The sequence below is a fragment of the Ischnura elegans genome, chromosome 12 (assembly GCF_921293095.1).
Source record: "Ischnura elegans chromosome 12, ioIscEleg1.1, whole genome shotgun sequence".
NCBI classification, from domain to species: Eukaryota; Metazoa; Arthropoda; class Insecta; order Odonata; family Coenagrionidae; genus Ischnura; species Ischnura elegans.
In genome coordinates this window covers 52,095,242-52,119,306 of record NC_060257.1, presented here as the reverse complement: position 1 = coordinate 52,119,306, position 24,065 = coordinate 52,095,242, and the positions used below count along the sequence as shown (strand labels likewise).

The 24,065-nt window shown below is 37.7% G+C and overlaps 1 protein-coding gene across 1 annotated transcript in view; it reads right to left on the bottom strand.

Moving 5' to 3' along the window:
- Positions 1-5,345, bottom strand: part of LOC124169586 — a 52,211-nt gene extending 46,866 nt beyond the window's left edge. The window contains exon 1 of the mRNA XM_046548225.1: positions 4,916-5,345. The gene's annotated coding sequence lies outside the window, so the exon portion shown is untranslated. The remainder of the gene's footprint in view (positions 1-4,915) is intronic.
- Between the last annotated feature and the right edge of the window lie 18,720 nt (positions 5,346-24,065).

The window sequence follows — 24,065 nt, the reverse complement described above, 5'->3', positions numbered from 1 at the left end:
GATTTTAACGTCAATGAATGAAAAAACAGGAAACGCCCAAATATTTGCTATTTATTCCGTTTGGGACCAAAATAAATTCTCGGACAATTGTCTTCTCTTGATATGTCCTAAGTACTAGTCCCTTGATCTTGCTCTGGGGACTTTTCCATCAATTTTTCCGTCCAATATGTTTCGCACGTAACTCTATCTCATTATATGTCCAATCAAGCGTGTTCTTTTGTTGAGTATAGCGATGATCCATTGTCACCTTTCTTCTCATATTCATATAAACACCTAATTTATTTCTTAATCCTGCTCTTAGGCGGTGGGAATCGTGGAATGATCTTATTCCCGTTGTCACGCGTGAAATGATGAAATAATTTGGATCGTAAAGTGTGTCTTAAATATTCGAATTTGTATTAATCTCTCCCGTTCAGGGATATTTTTATTGTTATCGTTTCGTATCTATTACGTGAAAATTCCATGAACTTTGTGCCGTGGAGGTCAGTCCGTTATTAATATTGCTGCATTTTCGTCTGGGATTTTCTTCGGCGATTTCCTCACAGCGGAAATAAAGACGCTGGTGAAAATCAATTGGACCATCCATGGTTACAAATTTTTATTTTTGCCAATCAATCAGCAAAATTGTGACCAAAAAGCCCTATATCCTTGAGTCACCATTCCGAAAATGTCCGATCTAAAGTACTCAGTCGATTTGACGAAAGCTTAAGAAATTATTTTGAGGACAACCTCATGGTTTTGTAATGTAGGTTTTACCAAAGAGCGATGAGCTTGGTCGTGAAAATAATCTCTCAATGAAAGAGATATAGTTTGAAACCAAACTGTTGTCTTGTACAACCCTTAGTGAAAAAACTGTTGAAATTTCAACAGTCAATTGGGACCATTGTTGAATCCAACAGTAACTGTTGAATCCAACAGCAACTGTTGAATTCAACAGTAAATTGGGACCACTGTCAAACCTAAAAGCAACTATTAAAACTAACAGTAACTGTTAAAACTAACCATAACTGTAAAAACTAACCATAACTGTTAGCTCTGACAGTAACTAATAAATCCAAAAGTTATTGATGAATTCAGAAGTTACTGTTGGATTCAACAGTGGTCCCAATTAACTGTTGAAATTTCAACAGTTTTTTCGCTAAGGGAAGGTGACTCTTCTGGATTGTTGCAAATAATCGCTCGGGAAGTGATTGACACATTATCACTCTCGGTGTACAGGTACTCACGTACTCCGCGACTTTCGAACAGGCTACGTTCCGAAGACTTGGTCGTATGTAGGATTGGTCGAAATTCGGAAATTACATATACTTACATTAAATAAACTACAGGCAAATATATGCCACGTTAAACAGCCCAGAACGTTGATGTGCCAACTGACGTAGATTCGCTTTGTAAAATGCACGTACAATGTACGCTTGATCTTTTGATGTAAATATTTTAAGGACAATATCACTAATAAATGAAAACAAAAATGTTTGCCATGGCGGCCATTAAAAACATTGTTACTCCCCTCTCCTCGTAAAAACCGCTGTTGAGAATAATGACCTCATAGGAACACGTCGCAATATACGCGCGATTATCGTGGATTTTCAAGAAGAATTTTGCGGATTTTTCAAAGCTTGTTTTTAAAAATAACTTTGATCGGTCGGTTGGGGAGCACCATAAGATAGTTTTGTTGGGAGAACGCGGTGGGTTAGAGTATATGGCGCATGGATACTGATCAAGAGGTCCCGGGTTGAAAACCCTTGGCCTCCACCGAGTGCGACGTAGCCCAGGGGAAGGAACGGGCCATCTACACTGATGTGTGACTTTTCTGTCTCCCTTGGCTTTGTCGGGGGTGAGCTCTACCCTCACCTATCCTAGCCAACTTCGCATCGAACCACTGAGTGAGTGATAGTATATTTTCACATTGGAACAAGATGTTGCATATATCGTATGGCGCTACACAACGATTATGTTTGATATAATTACTAGTATCAATCTTTAACGTACAGAAAATATTTAAAAAAACATGAGGATTTTTCATCCGTTTTTGAGCTGAATAATGACAAATTTTCACGAAGGAACATTTGATCATTTTTTACGCGCTTTAGTTCAAAACGCTGCTAGTTATAATTATGGTCCATGGAGTACTAACGAGTGAAAAACTTTGAACATATAGGTGAGGTCTGCTCGTTAAAACTAGTTGTTATGCGATAAAATGATTCGAAAGTCACCCTCTATTTCCTTAACGCTTTGACGCATTATTCATTTGTTTGTTCTATTTCTAGAAGAAAATGGAAATAAGAGATAACGAAAAAAGAAGGCGTACACCATGTTACAACCATGTCGCGAAAAGACCACTGCTTTTTAAAATTAATTAGAGATATGCTAATTAACGGAACATCATCAAGGTTTAACACTTGCCGAGGTGTAACGGTGTAATATACCTCGATACGCCCAATATGTTGTGTGCAATACATTTCTATGTTTTACACAATAATATTGCTTGTGCAGTATGAACGGTCTCACTTGAAATGTGAGTGTTTCCTGGAGGAAGAGTTTCGGATGCCTTCGTGCTCTTAAGAAACCATCTAACTTGAAAGATTAAATTGGTATTTCCTTTTAAATTACAATTTGCGGTCCGGGGGTCAAATGACTCTCAAAGTTTCCTCATTTTCCTTCCACCGTGGCAGTGGGTCTCAACCAGCCGAAGTCTACGGACCGCTAAGCCTGAAATTGAATCATATACGAATCACCTTACACCACATCCCCTGTTTACCTTCTTCGGCGGCTTTCCCATACCAAACTAAATGGCGATGGAGAAAACTATTTTTTGAACAAGGTATTAATATTTTTCAAACCTTAAGAGAACGCTTCATTCTCGCACGACCGGTCTTTTTTTCGCGACGAATTACTCATTTAAAACTAGCGCTATCAATTTGAAATATCCAGTGTAAAAAGAGCAGACCTTTTTTAACATTAAAATATGTCTCAAACTTAAAAATTTTGCTTAAAAATATTAAAAAATTAATGTTTTTTTTATTTGTGATACAGGTAAATTTTAGCCAAGTTTTGCTCTATGTGCCTTGAAAATTTCAGTATGATAGCTTAAGCTTTAAATGAGTAATTGTATGCAAAAAAAAACTAAATACCCAAGAGGGATGAATGCGTCCTATTTAGCCTTGCTATCTACAACTTTACTTTGCGTTGATATTAAGTTGAAGATTTAGAAAAGAGTGCTGAGAGGTCCGATAACTTTGAGCGCTGTGAATTGACTTAGCAGTGACATTAAAAGTGAACATCTCAAATCTCTGTAAACCTTATCCAGTAGCCATTTTTTCCCACCTAGCTCGGCGTATACCGGTTATAATGTTAATTTTCCCGTTTACGGGCTAATTTATTTATAGATATACGGACCAACGGTTGAAAATCTCTTCTGCAGAGTTTTTCATTCCGATCTTGAGAGAAAAGTTATGGGGATGAGACCACAATATCCCCCATTTACAATATGAGAGCCTGGCGAGATGAAAAGGTATGATCTATCAAAAAAATTAGTAAATTTTACTGGAATATTTCTTCCTATCCTCGTTTAATTAGCTCACTCATGGCTATGGTAACGCTTTCGGTAGGTATCTCTAATCAGGAAAGCTTGAAGTAAAGTCTGCGTACAAAGCCACCATCGTGTAAATCCATCATTTCAAATCCGCCATCATTTACCGATACTAGTCATAGACGCTTATATTAAGAGAGATTCTTGTTGGTACATCTCCAAATTGATGTTAATATGCTGCGGGAAAAAATTAATATCCTTGTTCACGATTTAAAGCAGGGTCGCTTGAACCTGAGGATGAGGTTTTCCGCTAGTTAACTCGCGATTGTTTCTTGACATTTTATATTAGGTTATTTTTGTCAAATTGAGTGTACAAAACACTAATCGGTCAACAAAATCAAATCACCCCAGGTCTTTAACATGTTTTCATTTGAGTTAGACTAAAAATTGTCTTTTTACATGCATAAAATTTATATTTTCTTCTCCTAATTTATTATATAACTGGCTATGAAAAAAAATCTCTCATTACTCTTAGGTGGATATTTATTTGCACCTGTGTGTATCATTACGTTCAAACTAAAAAGTAGAAATTTCAGTGTAATCCGTGTAAAACGTCCGTGTTCTTCGCTGATAAAGGACAATTGAAGTGTTCTGGCTTATATACTGCACGTTCACTTCTTTTAGAGAGGATTTCAGACTCGTACACTTTCTCCATCAAAGCTCCAAAACAATTACTTTTCAATATAGATTAGTGGTTGATGTAACTGGTAAAACTTGTTGTTCCGTCAGGTGATTAATGTTACGGCCAAAAATTCATAAATGCCCTTTACTGTTCGAGGGAAAAACGAATTCATTATCCTATGCGTTCGAAAAAAAATGTGTGTCATCTCACCATTTCTATCGGAGATGGAAATTTAGTACGGTACTATGAGGGCTTTCTCTGAAATATTGTAGAATAATAAAGTAATTGTACATAATGTAATATGTAATAGAAAAATAAAGTAATTGTAGAGTACATTGACTACTCAAGGAATGTATATGCAAAAAACATACGAAGAGTCGGTAGGTATTTCCGATTTTTAACGAATAAGGAAATTTATCCGTCTGAGTCATAGTCTGCGGAGAGAACTATCTTCATCTATCCAAACCAACCTTAGAGTTGAGACTCGGAGTCAGGGAATGATAAGGGTATCCGTGACGCAATCTCCTTGCATGTGAAAGCTGTCTTTCGAAGCGACCCTCCGAGAAGTTCGTCAGTTCGGATGTGTATTTCACCGAGCAATCAGTCATCAGAGGCGTTACGCATCGTTAACCCATGGTAAATATTTCAAGAGGGGATCATGATGGGATATACAGTTTCCACTCTGCCCCATCTAGACTCACCTTAATGCGGGTGTCTTCAACCCCCGAGTCTGGGAACTGCTCCGGCAGCTAAGATTTCAACGCGGCGAGTCTGGTTAAGGTTCCTCCGCGTTGGTCGGCGTCTTCTGGATGGTTGCAGAAGACTTGGATGGTCTTGCCTCTCTCTTAGACTTCTTGGGGAGCCAAGAAGTAGGAATATCAGCTACCCTCTAGAGGGGGAATGTAGATAATTCGTACTGAGAAGCCTGTCCTTTCTCTGGATACTTCTGGAATCCCACCGAAGGCTCAAGCCGTTTCTATAGCGAGGAGTTTCCTCTCCTCAGTGGCCTATGAGGAGCGATCTTCCTGCTCCCCTCGGTGGATAGTACCGCACCTTACGGGAGATACTCTACTCGTCCGCGCCTATCGTAGTGTTGTTTCGGGGGTTGGTGTCCGTGCGATACCGCGGTCCTCGGAGAATTGGCGTGCACCGTTTGGTTGTGCTTGCTTTTTAAAGGCCGTGCTACAAAGGGGGAGGGGTTTGCGCCCACCCACTGTCCCTTGGACCCCTCCCTCCATCGGGGCACCCTTACCCCATCCCCCTTGATCCCTCCCACCTCGCACGCACCCTGGCCTGCTCCCCTCTCCCCATTACCCTTCCCCGCCACTGACTGCATCACTTGAAGCGTTCCATCTCGCCCCCACCCTTTCCTCTCTCTCTTTCCATGTTGCTTTCTCTGTCTCCTCCTCTCACTTATTACCCCTTCCCTGCTCCGTATGTACCCCATTCCCAACCCCTGTTACGTTCCCTCATCCTCTGACCCCTTGAGGAGGAACCTGAGCTTCGAAGTGAGGTGGTCTTACTTATTATTATTATTACATTTTTCAATTATAATAAATATAATAATAATTATTATTATTTTTTAATATATTTTCACAGCATTTTTGCTGGTTTTAGGCGAGGTACGGGTATCACCAAGTACTCTCGTCTTTTTACTCTGTGTTGAAAAATTTTCTGACAATTCGGCAAGTATTTAAAATTGCTGCTTTTTGTATTGTAATAAATAAGTTTTTCGGCAGTCCAATAGTTTGAAGACCTTAATGGATTGAATGAGGCACTACTCCTGTGGCAGAGATAATGATAGGTATTATGTGTACTTTATTTGATTTGCACAATCTCTTAATTTCATTTTTAAGTTCTTCATACTTTTCCATTTTGTTGGTGTATGCTGTAGTGATATTATGCGAATTAGGTACGGCAATATCTATCAAGTGCGTTTCATTGTAAGTTTTATCTTGCACTTCCAGCACTTATTATTGTTATTCATTGTAATATAAGTTTAATTTATAAATTTCCCTTAGTTATCACTTCGTTTCGAGTAAAGAAAACGGGTTCTCGCCAAAGTAACTCTTTACTCTTGTGTTCAATTGAGAAATTTCCAAGTTGAGATCATTAAATTTAACTATTGCCATAGTTCGTCGCTGTTAAAAACTGACAAGAAAGATGCAGTTCCTAATTAATTGACCCAACTCTCTACCATTTATTATTTTCCATAAATGTTTATCTTTTTATCGAGTTATACACAAAATTACAATCCTATAGATATCACAAAAGAATGAAATCAATTAGAGATTTGTAAAAAAGTAAAGTCATTTAAATTCTCATCAGGTGCAAAATCTAAAATAAACACATGGTGGAACTATTATTTTTCCTGCCTCTGGAAAGCGTTGATCTCTCTAAGCATTACATGCCTTTCAATTCACCCGTTGCTACGCTCCGGTTACATAATTTAGTTTCAAAGGCTCAGCGGTTAATTTTTTCCAATTTCTTTAAATTCTCAACCCTGAGAAAGCAGTGGCTTTCAATGATAGCCAATAATTAAGTGAGTACAATTATTTGACTCATACTCAAGATAATTAGAAGATGTTTAGAATAAAATTTATAGTTGCGAGTTACTTTTTTTGTTGAAACCTGAACGACACGACCTTATTTGTCACTCTGATCGATAGCTTCATCCAGAGATTTTCAGGGACAGTAAAATATTATAGTTCGAGCATAAAATGTTCTGGATAATTATTAAAAGCGGATATACATTAATTGTATTGCGCAAATTTTATTTTTAAATCTGTCCGAATGAAACTATTTAAGCCGTAATCATAGAAAAACAAATTATTTGACTGTTTTTCATTGGAATATTTATTTTATGAGCGGTGGCAATTCTCTTAACATCCTCAGATCCATGAGTCTCTGATCCGTTTTATTTTGTTTCAGGCTCCTTTCTTAAACAGGCTGAAGCAAAATAACCTCACCGTGAAATTTGAAAGAAATATTTATTAACAAATATTTTACACTACGATACATATATGTGCACCTTGGCATTTTATGACAATATTTTTAAGCCGTACGGTAAGGAGTGAAAGTTATTGGACTTTGCCGCTCAATACCTTTCATTTGATACAAAGCACTTGAAAATTGTTGGGAAAATGATAGAAATATTAAACTTACCAGAAATGACTCTTCGACGCAAACTCATCCGGCTTGCCGTTGTGCCATCCATCTTATTTTACGAATGCAAAACAAAACATATTATGTGGTATGTAGTGGCATAATCGTGTACTATAAGGTGCAGAGAAGTGCATCGGAGGGTTTAAACGACTATAATTTACACTTTATTTATTTATTTATTTTTATTTATTTATTCATTTATCAAGTTGTCGACATACAGCATATTTGCCAGTTAGATAATAGTGGCACAGTATAAATACATAAAAAGTACTAACACAGTTAAATATAATACATTTAAACAAATAACAGTGTATTGAATGTAATCTTATTGACCTTAGTTTCTATTTATGTAGGAAAGAGCGCGGTTTGTAAAGGTGTGGTTAGGAAAAGAGAACGGGTCAATGTGATGTGGAAGAGAATTTATGAGGGAAGAGGGGCGGAAGATGATGGAACGTTTGGTCAGTGAATGGGCATATGGAGGAGCGAATGCGTGCCGGTGGGTCTACATGGAACTTTAAAAGTTAGATTTTTGACGGATTTGACACTTTAAGGATTTTGAAGGACACCTGAAGGATTATAATAATAAAAACGTGGAGGAGCACGTGTATGTACCTTGAGTCTGAAGAGGATAATTTTCTTCACTGCACACTACAAAATCATTTCACGATTAGGAAACAAGGGATTTGCGCCGGAGTGAAGGTAGCGGTGAGGATTAGGGGAGGTTCATTTTGCCTCCCATCTCAGTCTGTGATTCAACCAGTAGTTCATTTTGGGAATATGAGGGTAGAGCTCACCCTACACTAAGCCTCAAGAGTATTTCACACATTAAAGATGGAGGGGCCTAGGTAGCATCCTTTTTTAAGGATTTGGTTGGGGGCGTAGATAAAGCTTCAGCCAGGGTAGCTACCCGTAGGATGTCATATTAACCTCTTCAGACACAAGGAGGACACTCGTGCTCCTCCACTTTTTTATTATTATAATCCTTCAAGTATGAATTATTTTATTATTATCCTTCAAGTATGAATTATTGTCGTTTGAACCTGCCCCTACACTTCTCTGTACCTTGTAGTACACGATTCTGCCATTGTATACTACATGCGTATCGTTTTGCATTCTTAAAACATCATGGGTGACTCGTGAAGTGTTTTCATTATGCTATGCATTCAGTTGTTTAAAACTAGTAACAGGGGCGCCGACTTATAAAAAATATTGGGGGGGCCCATATCGGGGTCTTGCCCCGGAAAGAGGTTAAATTCAAAGTGTGTATCAGCACCGTAACACTATCATAATTCATATCACTTGTTTTCAGTTAACCTGCTTACTACCTTATAATTATTGTTATAACACATTGTTGAATGTATTTTAAAAGGTAACTATGGTCAAACATGGGAAATAAAAAACACCAATATATTTTTGTGATTTCACAAAGCATAATATAATTTAATTATTATCTTGAATTATTGAGGGGGCTGCGCCCCCCCAAACGAAACTTTGAGGGGGCTCGGGCCCCCTCAGGCCCCATGGAGTCGGCGCAACTGACTAGTAAATAGTGTTAATGAAGATCATATCAATTGAAAATAATGAATGATAACGAAGTATTCTTGATGAGAATAATTTCTTTGTATTGTCGTAATGCATAAAAAATATTATCGCAAAATCCCAATGTGCGCATATATGTGCCATACTGTGAAATATTAAAAAAAATATTTCTTTCAAATTTCACTGTGATGTTATTTTTTCCATCCACTCTGATTACGGAAGGAACCTGAAGCATAAATAGAACAGCTCGGAGACTCGTGGTTCTGAAGAAGTTAAGGTTTTTGGTTGGGGGCGTCGAAAAGGCATCATCCAAGATTGCTCCCGTAGGATATCATATTACAGCTGATAATATTTCGTCTGAAATATCAGTCCTTTTGAATGCCTCGACTTTTGAAGGATAATGTATTTGGACTTGGTATAGCTTCTTAAGCATTAAAACATCGGCAACGTTCCCTTTCAAATGCATTCCAAATTCTTATTTACGTAATTATATATATTCAGATTTAATTGCATATTGATATTCAACGATTTCATACCCTGAGCTGTGAGGAAATATATAGAAGAGTTCACATAATGACTGTGCAGTAACCAAAAGCAGAGGCCAAAGTTGGAACCCTAACTTTCGTATTATCATGGGAAATGGAAATTAGTTAAGCTAATTTGTACCTTGCCATAAGTGGCGAACCCATCAATTACGTAAGACTTCAAGCTTATCATGCGTACAATATGAGTGTAGCCTTCTTGGGTCCTACTATGGGAGTGAGTAAGGTATGGGCGAAGCACCGATGCATCGGCCATCGTTCAACGCCCTGAGTGCGAAGGCAGAGTCAGTTATCGAAACGCCGGGAACGCCGCCGCGGCCAACTCAACTGGTGGCAGAGGCGGATACATATGAGAGGCGCTGTGGGGCCGCCCGCATTGACTGACATTGCAGATCCACAATTGTAACTCTTCTATATCGTTAGATGGCATTGTCTAGTACATGTGTATGATCAGTTTAAATAAAAATATCTTATCTCAGTCAAATCTGCATGTGACTTGATTATTTTTAATTTCGATAAAAGTAAAGTCAGCTCAAGATGCCTTTTGACCCCCCCTTGAATATTTTCTTTACCGCTACTGGCTGGTGGAGAGCCTTGATATTCCCCTGGGCGTTTTTGTACCTTCCCGAATAAAAATGACCGCATTCGGAGAGCTGTTTTATCTTTAATAAATCGTCGAATGAGACATTAATTGCCCAAGGTAACAACGATTACACGATGTAAATGAACCGTTCCCGTAGAAGTGAGCCGATTATATGACCCGTCGCTGGGGCGCCGTAGACAGTCACTTCCAAACGGCTCCACGTCAATACGTAAACGGCTATTTTAACCGACATTTCGTAAACGGACAGTTCGTAACCACGACATCTCGTAACCGCGGCAATTGGCAACCAGACAATTCGTAACTCTCTGCTTCGTAAACGCGACAGCTCGAATAAAGACTTGCCGTAACCGGAAAGGATGAATTCAACTCATGGAGAGTGTGAGAAATATTAATACTCAAACAGCCAAGTGTGAAACAGTAGGTTGAACTTAAGAATTTGAGAATTTTTCCATCCTCTGAACACGTTTTCGATATTGTTTTAACTTTATCGTTGCCTGAAACATTTTTATGATGTTTTTAATCCCCAGAAGCCGAACACAGAATAACCCCCTGGTCCTCATCGTGGACTTCGTTTTAACTGGCTTGACAAGCACCTTGCAAGACAAGGCTTTTTCCGGAGGAAGATTATATGGAATCAATTTGTTCGACAGTTGGGTCTACATGGAACCGCAGTCTATAAAATTACATCGCAACCCGTCATAATGGGCGTATAGCGGGAGTCATATTTATAGCAGGCGTTTCCTGAGGAGTACTTATAATTAAAATTGTATGCATAGGATGTAGGCTATCGTTGTGGCCTAAAGTTAAGCAGGTTAGTGCGAGAAAACAGTTATATGTAATTGTGTTAAAAATTTCTGAATATGTGATTTACATTGTTTCCCACCCCTTAATTACTACCACATACAAGCTTATCGATCTGTTATTTCTGCATATTATCTATGATAATTCTTATTTTTATACGGGCTTTATTGACAGTGCTTGTCTAAATATATGAAAATGCTCATGTCTGTTGAACTATATTTGTCATTTTGGGAAAAAAACTGATTTTGTGTTCGTCATAGCTTAAGGATCATGGTAAAAATAAAACTGAGAAGCGTTCATACTACTTATTGAGTTATGTGTAATCGAATGTGGTAATTGAAGGGAATACTTATCATAAAGAGGAGTCTCTGAACAGGTGCGAAAATCAGGGATATCCGAAAGGAAGAAATTCTTTAGGGCTTACATTTGGGGCATGCTTCTTTATAGTTATGAGGATTGGACGATGATTTCTGCGGAGAAATCAAGGTTGTAAACTCCCTCTATGCGATGTTAATGATGACAGGGGCGCAGCTAGGAATTAAGGCTGTGGGGGGTTTAGGTGCCACTAATACCGGGGTGTGTTGGGGTATGGAATACCCACCAGGATAAGCGGTAGGTGCGAGATTAATAAATTGCGGAATTTTAAGATCAATGGTTCAAAATGGTGAGTTTTGCGGCTTTCTGAGGGATATTTTATTAATCCTTACCCTAAATTGGTAAGTATTAGTATAGGCATCTATTAGTAATATCAATCTAATTAAGTAAAATGGATTAAACTTTAAATTTCTCTGAGCTCTGGGGGGGGCGTTACCCCCCAAAACCCCCCCTCGCTGCGCCACTGAATGATGAGATCAAATGGATAGATCTTGTGAGTATTGGAGAAGCTCTAAGAGGAGCCGAAGAAAAGAGAGGTCTTTCGAAAAACGAGGGTGGGACACGTGGCAATGTAATCGGCCACAACATCAGACATGGTGATGTGGTTGAAATTGTCGTTGAATGAAAAGTGGAGAGGATGGTTAAAGTAGGTCTCAAATGAGGAGCAGGTGTTCGCGCCATAGATTGCGAAGGGAGTCCTACGATAAATTTGGCAAAATCGTTACTCACTTGTTTTATTGTTTGTTGTGCGCCTGTGTGGACGATGTTGTGTGATTGTTGAACGGTTTTATTTCGTGGTTGTTGCCCATGAACGGAGAATTAGCCATTTTGTCATAGTTTTGGAATGCTCTCGAAACTACGCCGACCATAGGAAACCATTGACGGTAGCCTTATAATCAGGTGAGTGGTGATTTGAAAAGTGTGGGACTCCCGGCGTAGAAAATACAGTCCACTAAATAATATATTCGTAACGTGCTCAGCAGGTGATGGATAATGTTAATTAGAGGAACTATGTAGTTGCTAAAAGATGTAGCTAATAGGACTATTTAGTGGATGGCCTTGTAAAACCAATCTTCAAATTGATGACTGTTGATTACGATAAACTGAAGCCAAATCACGTTGGTTATCTTCATTTAAAAAATATATGGATTGAATTTTACTCATTCTGTGTAACCTAGTTACGTTTTTTTAACCTTTATTGAAGATATCTATGGTCGCAATCCTTTTTTCTCTATTAACGCGAATAGTATTTTTTTTTCAATGACGAAGTCGCGGGCCTACCTCCTTCATTATTGTCCTGTATTGTCCGTGGAATAAACGAAATTCATTAATTATCCGTTCGCTAAAAGTAACGCTTTCAATGTATTCTTTATATTGAATCAGTAAGTATTGTACGTGACGTCCTCTTTGTCAAACTGAAAGACCTCTGTTCTCAATTACTCAACCCAAGCCTAGCGTATACATTTCCATTCTCTAGCGGATCCCAACATAATCCGTGTAAAAAGTGTATAACCTTTTCCAGCCTTTTTTCGCAACCGTTTTAGGTGACTCGCGCCGCTTTCCTTTGTATTTTTAATACAGTCCACGGATTAAATCTCACTGGGCCGAGTCTTAAATGCTTTCCACGTATGTGGGCCAGGGTGATTGCGGAAACTTATTGATTGATTGGTTATAGGGAGATTGATAGGCGCAGGACAGGATTGGTGAATGGTCTGGGCTCTGAGGTACTAGGGATGCTGGAGACCATTTTAAAGGAAAGAATGGTTGTTAAACTGGGAGTGGGAAAGCATCGAGCAGGCAGTAAGGCGAAGAGAGCTAAAATCTAGTGAAAGAAAGAAATATAGTTGGAGAATTGATTAGTTTGATTGCTCGTGCTTGCCATACGACTTTTTAAGTTTTAAAATATTAGGTCTCATAGTAGGAAATCAAAAACTTTGGACAGCACTGAAAACTCTTGACTTTAGAATGATGACTTTGCTAATATAGATGTTAGAAAATTGAGAACCTAGGAGAACCCAGAATTATTCTTATCTCTCTTCACCCTAAGTTTTAAACAGTTGTATGAAGCTATCAAGGCTTTTTGTTTAATTTCATAAAGTTTCAAGTTTAATCTGACTAAAGTTATAAATATATTTTAGGAATCTGGTATTTTATGCCTTCGTCCACTTTATCGTTAATTTAAGATAGAAAGCAGTGATGAAGGATTAGATTCCTTCTCGACTACCGGTGGCTGTGAATGTCTCTGGCGCCGCTTTCCTACTTCAATTATCAACTGGGGAACATCGAAGTTTTTAGCCCTTTCACGGAAATAGGCGTAGGAAGTTGTTGACGTCACTAGCTGCTTCTCTCCGATCATCTACAACACCACGCAGTCGTTATTTATGTAACAGTTAGTGTGGTTTAGGTTATCTGGTTAGGTTAGAGCGTTAGACTATCGATTTCAGCCGACTTTTCCATGAAATACATTTTCATCTTCCTCAGAGCTGGTTGATGAAAAAGTATCTCATCAAAACGTCGGAAGAAATGGGGTGCCTAACCCGGTGGGAAGCCCGAGAGGCATTCAAAAAAAGCAGGAATATTTCGAAAAGGTTAAGTTTTCAGAGACTCACGATAACTGAGGGAAATGTCCAAATCTGCAATAAATTTACGGCTTAAGTGAGTGACGAATCGTTAATTTCACTCCATCTGTTGCATAGATAACGTTGCATCTGGTGCTGCAGATGATCAGGCGAAAGCAGATAATGTCGTGAACACCTTCGTACGCCTCTTTCCGTGAAAGGGTTAAAAAACTTTAATGTACCCCAATTGATGATTGGAGGAGAGCGGCACGAGTAAACCTCCGCCATTTTAACCCAGTGTACACTTTGACAAAAATTCGGCGCAGCTAGGTTTCTGGGTTGTCGACGTCAATTCATCTTCGTGACGATAGTTTCTTCGGCGTTGCAGTAAGGTTTGAAGTGACTTCAGGAAGAATAATCGACGCGGAGGACAACACAGAAACCTATCTGCGACTATGGCACCACTAGGCAGAAGCCTCCATCGACACTTGAGCACTGTCGTTTTCGTAGGCGACACCTTTGTATTAGATCGGCCTCCTTCTTATAACTTGTCGGTGATGCACTGGCTAACACTTCAGAGGGAACATAATATGTAAGTTAGTATTGGACTCCCGATTATATTAATGCCGTGATACTTTCAGTTACTTCGATACATTGACCGCTTTCCTACGTTGAATCTCCCTCTTCAAGTAACAAGCATCCGATTCAGGTTTTCGTCAAATTTGGGACCGATGAACATATCGCGTAAAAACAACATGATTTATCAACCAATAAAAATTGCGTCCCGATAAAATATCACGAAATATGAATCCGTCCTTATTTAAAATATCTCGATGTCAGTATCGTGATATTTTCAAACATTTATATTATATTCATATTTCAGATATTTATTTTATATTCATAAGATATTTCTCCGAAAATATCACGGTTTTAATATCGTGATATTTTCAGATTTTTCAATGCATCGCCCGCTTACCCTCGTTGAATCTTCCTCTTTAAGCCCTCCCATAATATCACGATACATGAATACATCTGAAAATGTCACGATATGAAAATTAGATTTTTCAGACATTTCGATACATCGCTCGCTTCTCCACGTTGAGTCTCCCTCTTCAAGCAACAGGCATCAGACCTGTATTTAAAGGGGTTGCTTCTCCATCCATACCTCCAGCTTACATTCACGGAGACCTCGGTCGTCTTCTCTGCACTTACTAAAGCCCACATTATCCGTCGTTCCCCTGCGCAAGAGATCTATACCACCCAGCAGCGTTAAACCTCGACTTTAATTGCTCAGACTGGTTATTTTATCGTTGAATCAATAAACCTTTACAATTCTCACAAAAGTGGATTCGAAGTCGACCAGATTCTTTCCTGAAAGAGCTATAGCTTTTTTTTCGCCCTATCTTTGGATTTGTGAGACTGAGTTGGCCCTGAGAAAAGAAAACCATTATTAGAAATTAAGCATTTTATTGATTTGACTAGCATGGATAATTTTTTTGTACCTTCGAGAAGTGATACCTTATTCCACTGAGCCCCTATTTCACCGCTTGGAATGCTAAGGAAAAATTTACTTTCTATTTCTAGTTTATGAATTTTGACGAAAATATAGAAGAGATGACGTCAAATAATTAATTTTTATTTAGTCAACATAAAGAAAAAGATCATGGTTAGTTTTTTGTCTCATTCACTCGAGGTATTTTTGAAAAGGTAGGCATTTTTTACTGATTGAAATATATTGGTCTCTCGGGTGTATTTTAGCGCTATTCTTTAATAGTCATTGCTGCCGGAAAGGAATGCAAATTAGTTTAAATAACGATCACGGGAGACAAAAAATCAAAATGGTCATCTGGAGGCGTGTATTTTAGCAGTTAAAGTTGGTGAACCATTTCCTATTTTCACATAAATAAGGAGGTTAAGTACAGATTTATGAATACGGTCATAGTAATAAACATAGTAATTCCACATGAATTTATTAAACTACGACAACTTGGATTATAGGTACTGAAAGTTTTTAATGCAATTTTTGTCTACGTTTCGGTATATTTATACACCTTCATCAGGGCTTGGAATGGAAATGAGTACATAATTTTGATACATAAGCAGCATGAAATGTGATAAAAATGTTTTCTTACAATAATAATCTTAAAATTAAAAATGGATAGTGAATTAAAAAAATAGAAGAGGCAAGAATTTTGACATACTCTTCTGAAATTTTTATTGATTAGCAAATTCAGTTCATGGTTACTTATCAATTTTAATTAATTAAATAATAATAATAAATTTTGCTATATAAACAGTCTGTCTGATCTTTAATAAAACTATTTTTAATTTGTATCTTCTATTTATTTGAAATATGTTTTTGTTAAATTATTTTCAGCACCTAAAACTTCAATAATTTGAAAGTATGAAACATGGCTATTGTTTAAACTGTGATTTAAAACGGCAAATAGGCAAACATAACTCTTAAGTAATAATCATATTTCCTACAACGACAAAAAGAGAACTTCTGAGGTGTAGTTGGTATTTAGTTATTGTTCACGAGCAGAGCAACGAAGAGTTGTGCGCGTGGATACCCACCGTTTTAAACAATTGAAAGTCTAATGAAAGAGATTCCGTCGTGAAAAAGAGCGTCAGACGCATAGAAAAGCATTGCATTGCTACCGATTTCGGCGTAACACCGAGGAATGTACACAGTCGGGGTCCATTCCGGGGAAATGTTTGCGCGTTTCAAGACGACGAGTCGGATGGTGGCCGATCCGTTACAAGAGTGTCACCGACGAGAACGACCGTTCTCAAAGTGTGCGCAGCGGGAAAAAAATGGCGACGGATGCTGAGTAAACGTTATCAAGGTGCTTTGAGATCGGTTAAAGAGAGTCCTTCCCTTACTGCACGACTTAACGAGGAATGGAAATTAAGGCCTATTTCTATACACGGTTACCAACGCAGGGATTTAAATAATTTTAAAAATGTTTATTTTAATCCTACCATTTTTAACCAACACTACACTCATTGCCAGTTATTTCTGAAGGGCACAATTCCTACTCTCTAAAGCATGGTGCATCAGATATGATACACCCTGTCGCTACAATATGTAGTTCTCGAACCAGCCAGTAGGTGCCAAAACTGATCAGCTTCTAATTATATTGAAGGAAGTTAGCTCCTGGCATGAGAAACGATAAGAGGATTTACGGAAGTGATATCTGTTTATGTAATTAGTTAAGGTACGGGCGCAAATGAGAATTTTTCAATGGGTATGTGAAATGAAACCCATTTGTGGAAAATTGCCAAATCGGGGATCGGGTTGGTGTGGTGGCTATACTGTTGGCTTCCCACCCGGCGGGCTGGGGTTCAAATCCCGGCGGTGGCAGAGAATTTGCAGAGACTGTCTTTGCGATCCCTGCTTGAGTGTTGTGTGGAGGACATTTCAAGCGCAACACTCCGTCCGTCGGATGGGACGTTAAGCCGTGGTCCCCTTGGCGCCTTTCCTTAATAGCAGGCTGATGCCGACGCGGGTTTCTCTCCACCCTTCCTTCCATACCCTACCCTCATGGAGAAATGACCTCAGCTGTCGGTCGCCTCCTCCAAATACCATACTATACCAATTGCCAAATCTGTGATACATATCCATTTAATGTAAAAGTTGTCTACGGCCATAATATATCATATGTGATACATATTAAATTTTTTCCTTAAAAATAAAAAAATAGCAGAAAAAGTTATTAAAACGCAGTAATTGAAGCGTGTCTAGATATATTTTATGAAGAAAAAATTTTTGCACGTGCTTAGAAATTCATGCTGTTAAAGGTAAACTTTCAAAAATTCGGCATTATTGAGTAAAAATTTCAATGTAATGAGAAGTAAAAGACTTTGTAACTCCACAAGACTTTATTAAAGTACACCTAGGTTTCGAAGTTACTCGTCATCTGGTGGTGACGTCATGAAAAATTTAGATGACGTCACCACCAAATGATGACGTGCCACTTCGAAACTTATAACTTTATTAATACAATATATAGAGGTCAAGAGAGAGGAAAGAATCAATTTATGGAAATTAAATTGGGAGAAATATCTTGGAAATGTGTAAAAATCTTTTGCTCAAGAGCTTTTTGATGAGTAATTCTTTCGATCTTAATTATCCTTCTGGCTATCAAAATTAATCGATAAAATTGATAACTTCAGGCTTAAATATATGAAGTCTTTCCATATCGGAGTACAAAAGAATAAAACTTTGTTAGGTTCACTGGTATATTTATATAGCCTCGAGTCGGGTTTCATAACATAGTATCATTTTCAGGTGGCTGATCACGCATGCATCTCCTTAAGTCACCTGAAGATTCGACAATGTTATGAGACCTATGTAGTGTAGGGTGCTGCTTATTTTTTATATTTTCTCGGATGTTTCATTTCTACCTCTTAAAATATGCTATGGGGCGCAGAATGGATATCCTAAAAATTTCAGCTTGATTTAGTGGTCGCTCAAAGAGCATAAATGCAATAACATTTAATTTTCCCGATTTTTTTAAGAAAATGACATCATTTTCAAGGGTAACGCACAATTTTACGGGCCTTCAGGTCCAAAATTTGCTCCGTTCTTACCTCTGCTCAATAGTTTTCCAGGAATACAATACTTTTCCGCGAGCTACAGCCGCGCGTCACACCCCTGACGGCGAGCTGGTCGCTCGCAGGTCGCATTCTAGGAACACTGCAGTGCCTATTTAAATATAAAAGTGAACCTAAAGAAAACAGTTTTATTTGTTGATTACCCATAAAAATATTTGACTTCAATAATGCGGGCCGATTGTATAGTCATTGACTAGGGTACAAAGTATACATGATGGCACACACAAGGGCATTTTCCTTGGAAAGATAATCCTTCCCTTAATTGAGATATTCCTTAAAGTGATTTATCATTATAATTATTGTTTTAGGTCAAAGAGACTCATAGATCACAAATAGGACATAAAATAGCTCATGGACTATCATGTAAAAGTTTTATCCTACGTAAATAACGTATGCCATTTGTGAATTGTATCCGCTACTCCGTATATCTCCCAAGTCTAAAAATCTTTAATAATGCAACCTGCATTTCTTTCCTCTATGTGAAATTGAGGAGTTAGTCCTTTACAGGGCATGATTACAGCGTAATTCATAAGTACTCTGTTTATGAGAATTATTGGCTATTTTATGGGTAAAAATTGGTTATTTTATCAGTATGAATACTTTGTATTCTGCTATTATTATCAGCGCTAACATTACATTTATAATCCTCTGTCATATATTTGGAGAAATGGTGAAGAAGCTTCTCAATTGTGGAATAATATTAGAAGTAACAATCAATTTGTTGAAAAAATAGTCGGTCTATTTAATCTCACGCATGCTTTCAATATTTATTGTTCGTGGAATGTGATCTAACTTCTGTAGTTTCACGTCATTATTAGAATTATATATTTTACGACGGAAATATTGCGGATTCTTCACGTCATAATTCGTGAAAAAGCTGTTTGATGCTACATGTTCCCTCGTAGCAGTTTTTTTTTTACGAACTGCAGGGTAGCAGTAACTGGAACAGGTAGATAAATTCAACTATTTGGGCAGCACATCAGAGGAAAACGGATAAAGCAGTAAGGACATCAGGAAGAGAATTGCATTTAGCAAAGGAGGCGTTCATGAATAGGAAGGAGATCATTAGAGGGTCAATATGTAACAGTTTAATGATAAGATTAGTGAAGGACTGATTTGCAGTGTAGCGCTTCACGGTGCGGAAACGTGGACACTTCGGAAGGAGGACGACAGAAGACTGGAGGCATTCGAGATGTGGGTATGGTGAAGAATGAGAAGGTGAAGTGGACGGAGAGGAGGAAGAACGGCACAGTGCTGGACATGGTGAGTGAGGAGAGGCAGCGACAGAATGAAAGGGAGTAGCCGTTATTGTGAAATGAAAAGGGAAAAGCTTGAAGGTATCGGAGGCTCCCAGAATGCTTCTTAAATACTCCATGGAAATCTACCCTAATCGGTAGGATACTGTACACACTATCGTTGTCGATTCGGTGACAATTCGCTGAATTTTTGAGAACCACGTGAAAGTGCTGCCTTTGCCGACATTCTGAGGGGATTACGAATAGCGGGGGATGCCCGGGGATATCAGATGTGGATAATATTTCTTTTAGGCCTTTTATCGTTGTGACAACAGGTGATTTCATTATCAGCTGTATGTTTTGACTCATTGGATCCGGGTGCAAAGGGATAGATACGAGAGATCCGACTGCTGGTCGGTTTTGCTGATGTAATCCCCGGAGTTATGGAGAGAACATTACAAAGCCTTAAATAGCAAATGATATGGGAGGATAATTGATTTTTAAATCCCCAAGATACGTCCAGAGACTATTTTTGTTGGCTTTTCTGGGAACGGAAGTGAGAAACTGACGTATTGTGTCGTGAGGAATTCCTCGAAAATGAATGATGAAACAAATTAACGAGATGAGCCAATAGGTATTAAGTATGACCTACTAAGTTTTTATTCATTAACGCATTTCTTATAGTCAACTTTAATCTGTTCCCATAGAAGGTTTTTTTTAGTAGAGGGATCTATATACTTTTAATATACAGGTTAACATTTCTCCTTGTGATATAAAGAGATTAAGAGAAGTTTATCCATAATTAAAAATTCATAATTATTTTTCACACTTCTTCTACAGTAAAACTTACTAGTTCAAATACATTTTTTGTCTTCGTGGAGTAATAAAATGACAATTAATATTAGGAAAAATCACTTTATTCTGCGTGAGGAAATTTATTTTTACGGTGAATATGTCTCGTTGAAATAATTTATATTCTGGAGTATAATTTCTTTTGTCGGCCATTTTATGTGAATCCTCGGAGGTCGTGACTTGCATGGACCCATGATTTGCTTTTGCATCTATTGAAACGTCTATCCAAAATAGCATCTTATTTTTATCTTTTGTTATTGCAAGCAGAATAGTTTTCCTGCAAATTCAAAGTATCTAAATCCCTCTAGTTAAAAAAAATAACTGCCGCGGAGAATTATTCCATAAGACTTTTAAACGAGTCGTTAAAAAATGAATTTACTTATCGTAAACTCGTATTACATCTACATATTAATCTGCGTCTTGCGAGGGCTGTTAAAACAACAGCCGTTTACACATAAAAAGGACAGACTCTAACGAAATTACTTCTAGCATTTATTGAAGTATTTCATCGTGCAGGGAAAAGCGAATTCCCAAATATATGCGTTCGGTAAAATACTTCTCTTAATATATCGTTTCTTGCATACCTGGAAATGTATTGAGGTTCTAGTATGAATTTATAGTTCTTGTATTACTTGTCAGCATTTATAGGCGTAGCAATACCTGATTTCACAAATTTGTTTCGCCTTAACCAAAAGTAAAGTGCTGTTGATACTTTTGTTTTTTAAATTGATACGAGTAAGAATTAAATTAATGACGATAGTTTGATTCATTCATCAGGTAAAGAGGGTATTGATCACATATATTCTTTCTAAGTATTGGTTGGCTGGTATCGCTCAAAAATAAAATAAGAGAGACGCAATATTATTCCAATTTTGTCACATCTGTGCCCAACGCGAGTATTTTTGGGTCCAATGGATAAACATTTATTCTGTGAGTTCTGTAAAACACAAAGGAGGACCACATTTTTGGGTAAAATCACCTCAAAGGATCAGGAAATGTGGCAATAATATAAAAAGGCTAAACTCGGCCGGCGCAAGTTGGTCAAAGGCTACAGCTGAGGTCGCCGAAAATTTAATGTATCACCCATTTTGAACCTTAACTAAGCGTATTATTAGATGTGGTGAAAAGCACGCGGACAAATTGGATTTTATACGTCGTTCGAGCGTTGGGAGTATTTTCCGATCAATGGCCACGCAGACATTGGTTTCCATGGTACAGTTTCCTGGAAATTTCATGCCAAAATCCGCATAAATATATAGATATAGAGAATCTTATGATGATTCTTTTCTTAGCGTATGAAAAGCGATTACCCACCCTAGAATATAAACAAGTAGTCCTAGATTTATGAACAGGATACGTTCCGAAGTGTAGGTCGTAGGTCGAGTTGATCTAGAGTCGGAAATGACATTTACAGTTATTAAATCATACACAGGCCAACATTTATCCTAAAAAGTTGCATAGCCGACAAACGTGGATTTGCTCTGTGAAGTACACGTACTTTTACCGCCCGATCCTGTAATAGATTTATATTTAAAAATGAAAATATAATTGAAAGTAAAGAATAATATCGTGATAGAATTACTTTGCTGTAATATGCGTGCGATTTCCGTGGTATTTTCCAGAAGAAAGTTTGGATATTTTTAAAAAATTTGTTTTATAATTTTAGTGGTAAATCCAGGTGGTGCTCTGTCGTAAGTTGTAAGTCCTGAAAGGTATTTTGAGAAAATACTGATAGAATATTCGTTATTCTTGATGAAACTTCATCGCCTGGACTATTTTTGAGTTACCAGAAAGTGAATACTGTAATGGAATGAAAACACGCCTGTTACATCAAAATGGCGGCACAATCAAACTCAAATATTTAGAAACATTGCTGTCTTATAAGAATAAAAGATTTGAAGTTTCCTTATTTTCTTCGTCATAATTTTACTTGTCAAACTCAATAGATGTCGTCGATGACAAAAAAAATTATTAATGACATGCCTGAAAATTGTTTTAGCTTTTTAAATGTCGAATAGCGCAGTCGCGACCCTACCTCCTTCATCTGTTTCTTTTTCGGTTTCATTGATTTCTCGAGTGTCTTTTACGTTCTTCGCTAACTTTGGACCCAGTCGTTTTTTTTGCGAGTTCTGAGAATTTTTATAATCCGGTGATAAATCGCGCCGTTTTCCTTTGAAAGTTTTCCTTGAGATATTCAAATAGAATGGATGTGGCTATTTATATAGAAATAAAAAAAATAACCCAAGCACTAAAGCGAACGGGAAGATCTCGGGTGAAGGGGTTGATAACTTCAGTAAATATCTAAATTGAGACGATTTAAATATATCATTATAAAATTTTAATGCGGCCTTGAGCGTATAGAATTATTATTTATACAAATTTTCATTACTATTCGTATATTGAGGAGAAGGGCACTGACTACTCAGTTCAAATCCCCGTCCCTGGATGCGTGGGAAGATTTCTAAGGGAAAGGTTGTGTAGGGAAGGTGAAGATAAAGTCGTCTCACTCGTAGTTAAGAGCGTCCAATTTAGGGTGGTAAGTCGCAAAGTTAAAGAAACAAGATTACGAGTTTTCCGTGTTATCCCAAGAAAAATTTTATTTCGTCTCTTTTATGTACAGAATTTCATGTATTTAAACTTAAGTTCTATAAATTTTCTATTCTATAATTGTTTTTTGAAGAAGATAGAGCATAATGAATAGTTTATTCTCTTCACGCATGGGTAATAGTTCTGCTGCACTATGCGGGCGGTTTATGTCTGCGGAAAGAATTGGAAACGTTTTCTTGGGTGTTAATGTGCACATTTAAAATTGAGGAAATGTTCCTTTTATTTCATCGGTCGTTCAATAAGCCTTTTATATACATAAGTTCTAGTAATTAATTCGTCTTTTATATACTGCTACAGTTCTTATTAAGTAAATAAATATCCTCTAATTTAAGTGCTGAAGAAATATTTATGTAGCCTGATCACCGTATTTAATGTTCATGCAATTCTCAACAACACATCCAATTCGTAGTGGGTGTCGAAGTGCCACAGATCGCATTAGGATATTTTCGTGAAATACTTACATTCATGAGTATACTTACATTACACTTATGTTCATGAATAGGGTGACATAAATGCTAAAAACATCGCGTGTGAAACAATCATTCCACAAATTCCAATCATGTGTTATCATTATTATTTTTAAATTTTGAACTTTAGTTTAATTTTCGTACTAAATGCTCTTTCTATTCGAATTTTCTAAAGCCACGATCAAGCTATCGTTTTTACAGATGACAACAACCTCTGGCCTTCCCATCGCTTTTTCCATCAATCAACATGTCGACTTTTCTGTCAATGAAGCCGTCGCTGACATCGTCTTTTAGCCAATCAGAACGCACGGCACGCACGTGCGCGATCGCAACGCTACTGTCGGTTTTCAATTGGACCGATAGTGGGCACGCAGTGTAGTAGAAAATTGATAGAAATAGCGATGGAAAAAAGGACGAAAGTAATTATCGTGTTTAAAAAAATGGTACCTTGAGCTATCACTTTTTAAGCGGCCCACACACATGGGA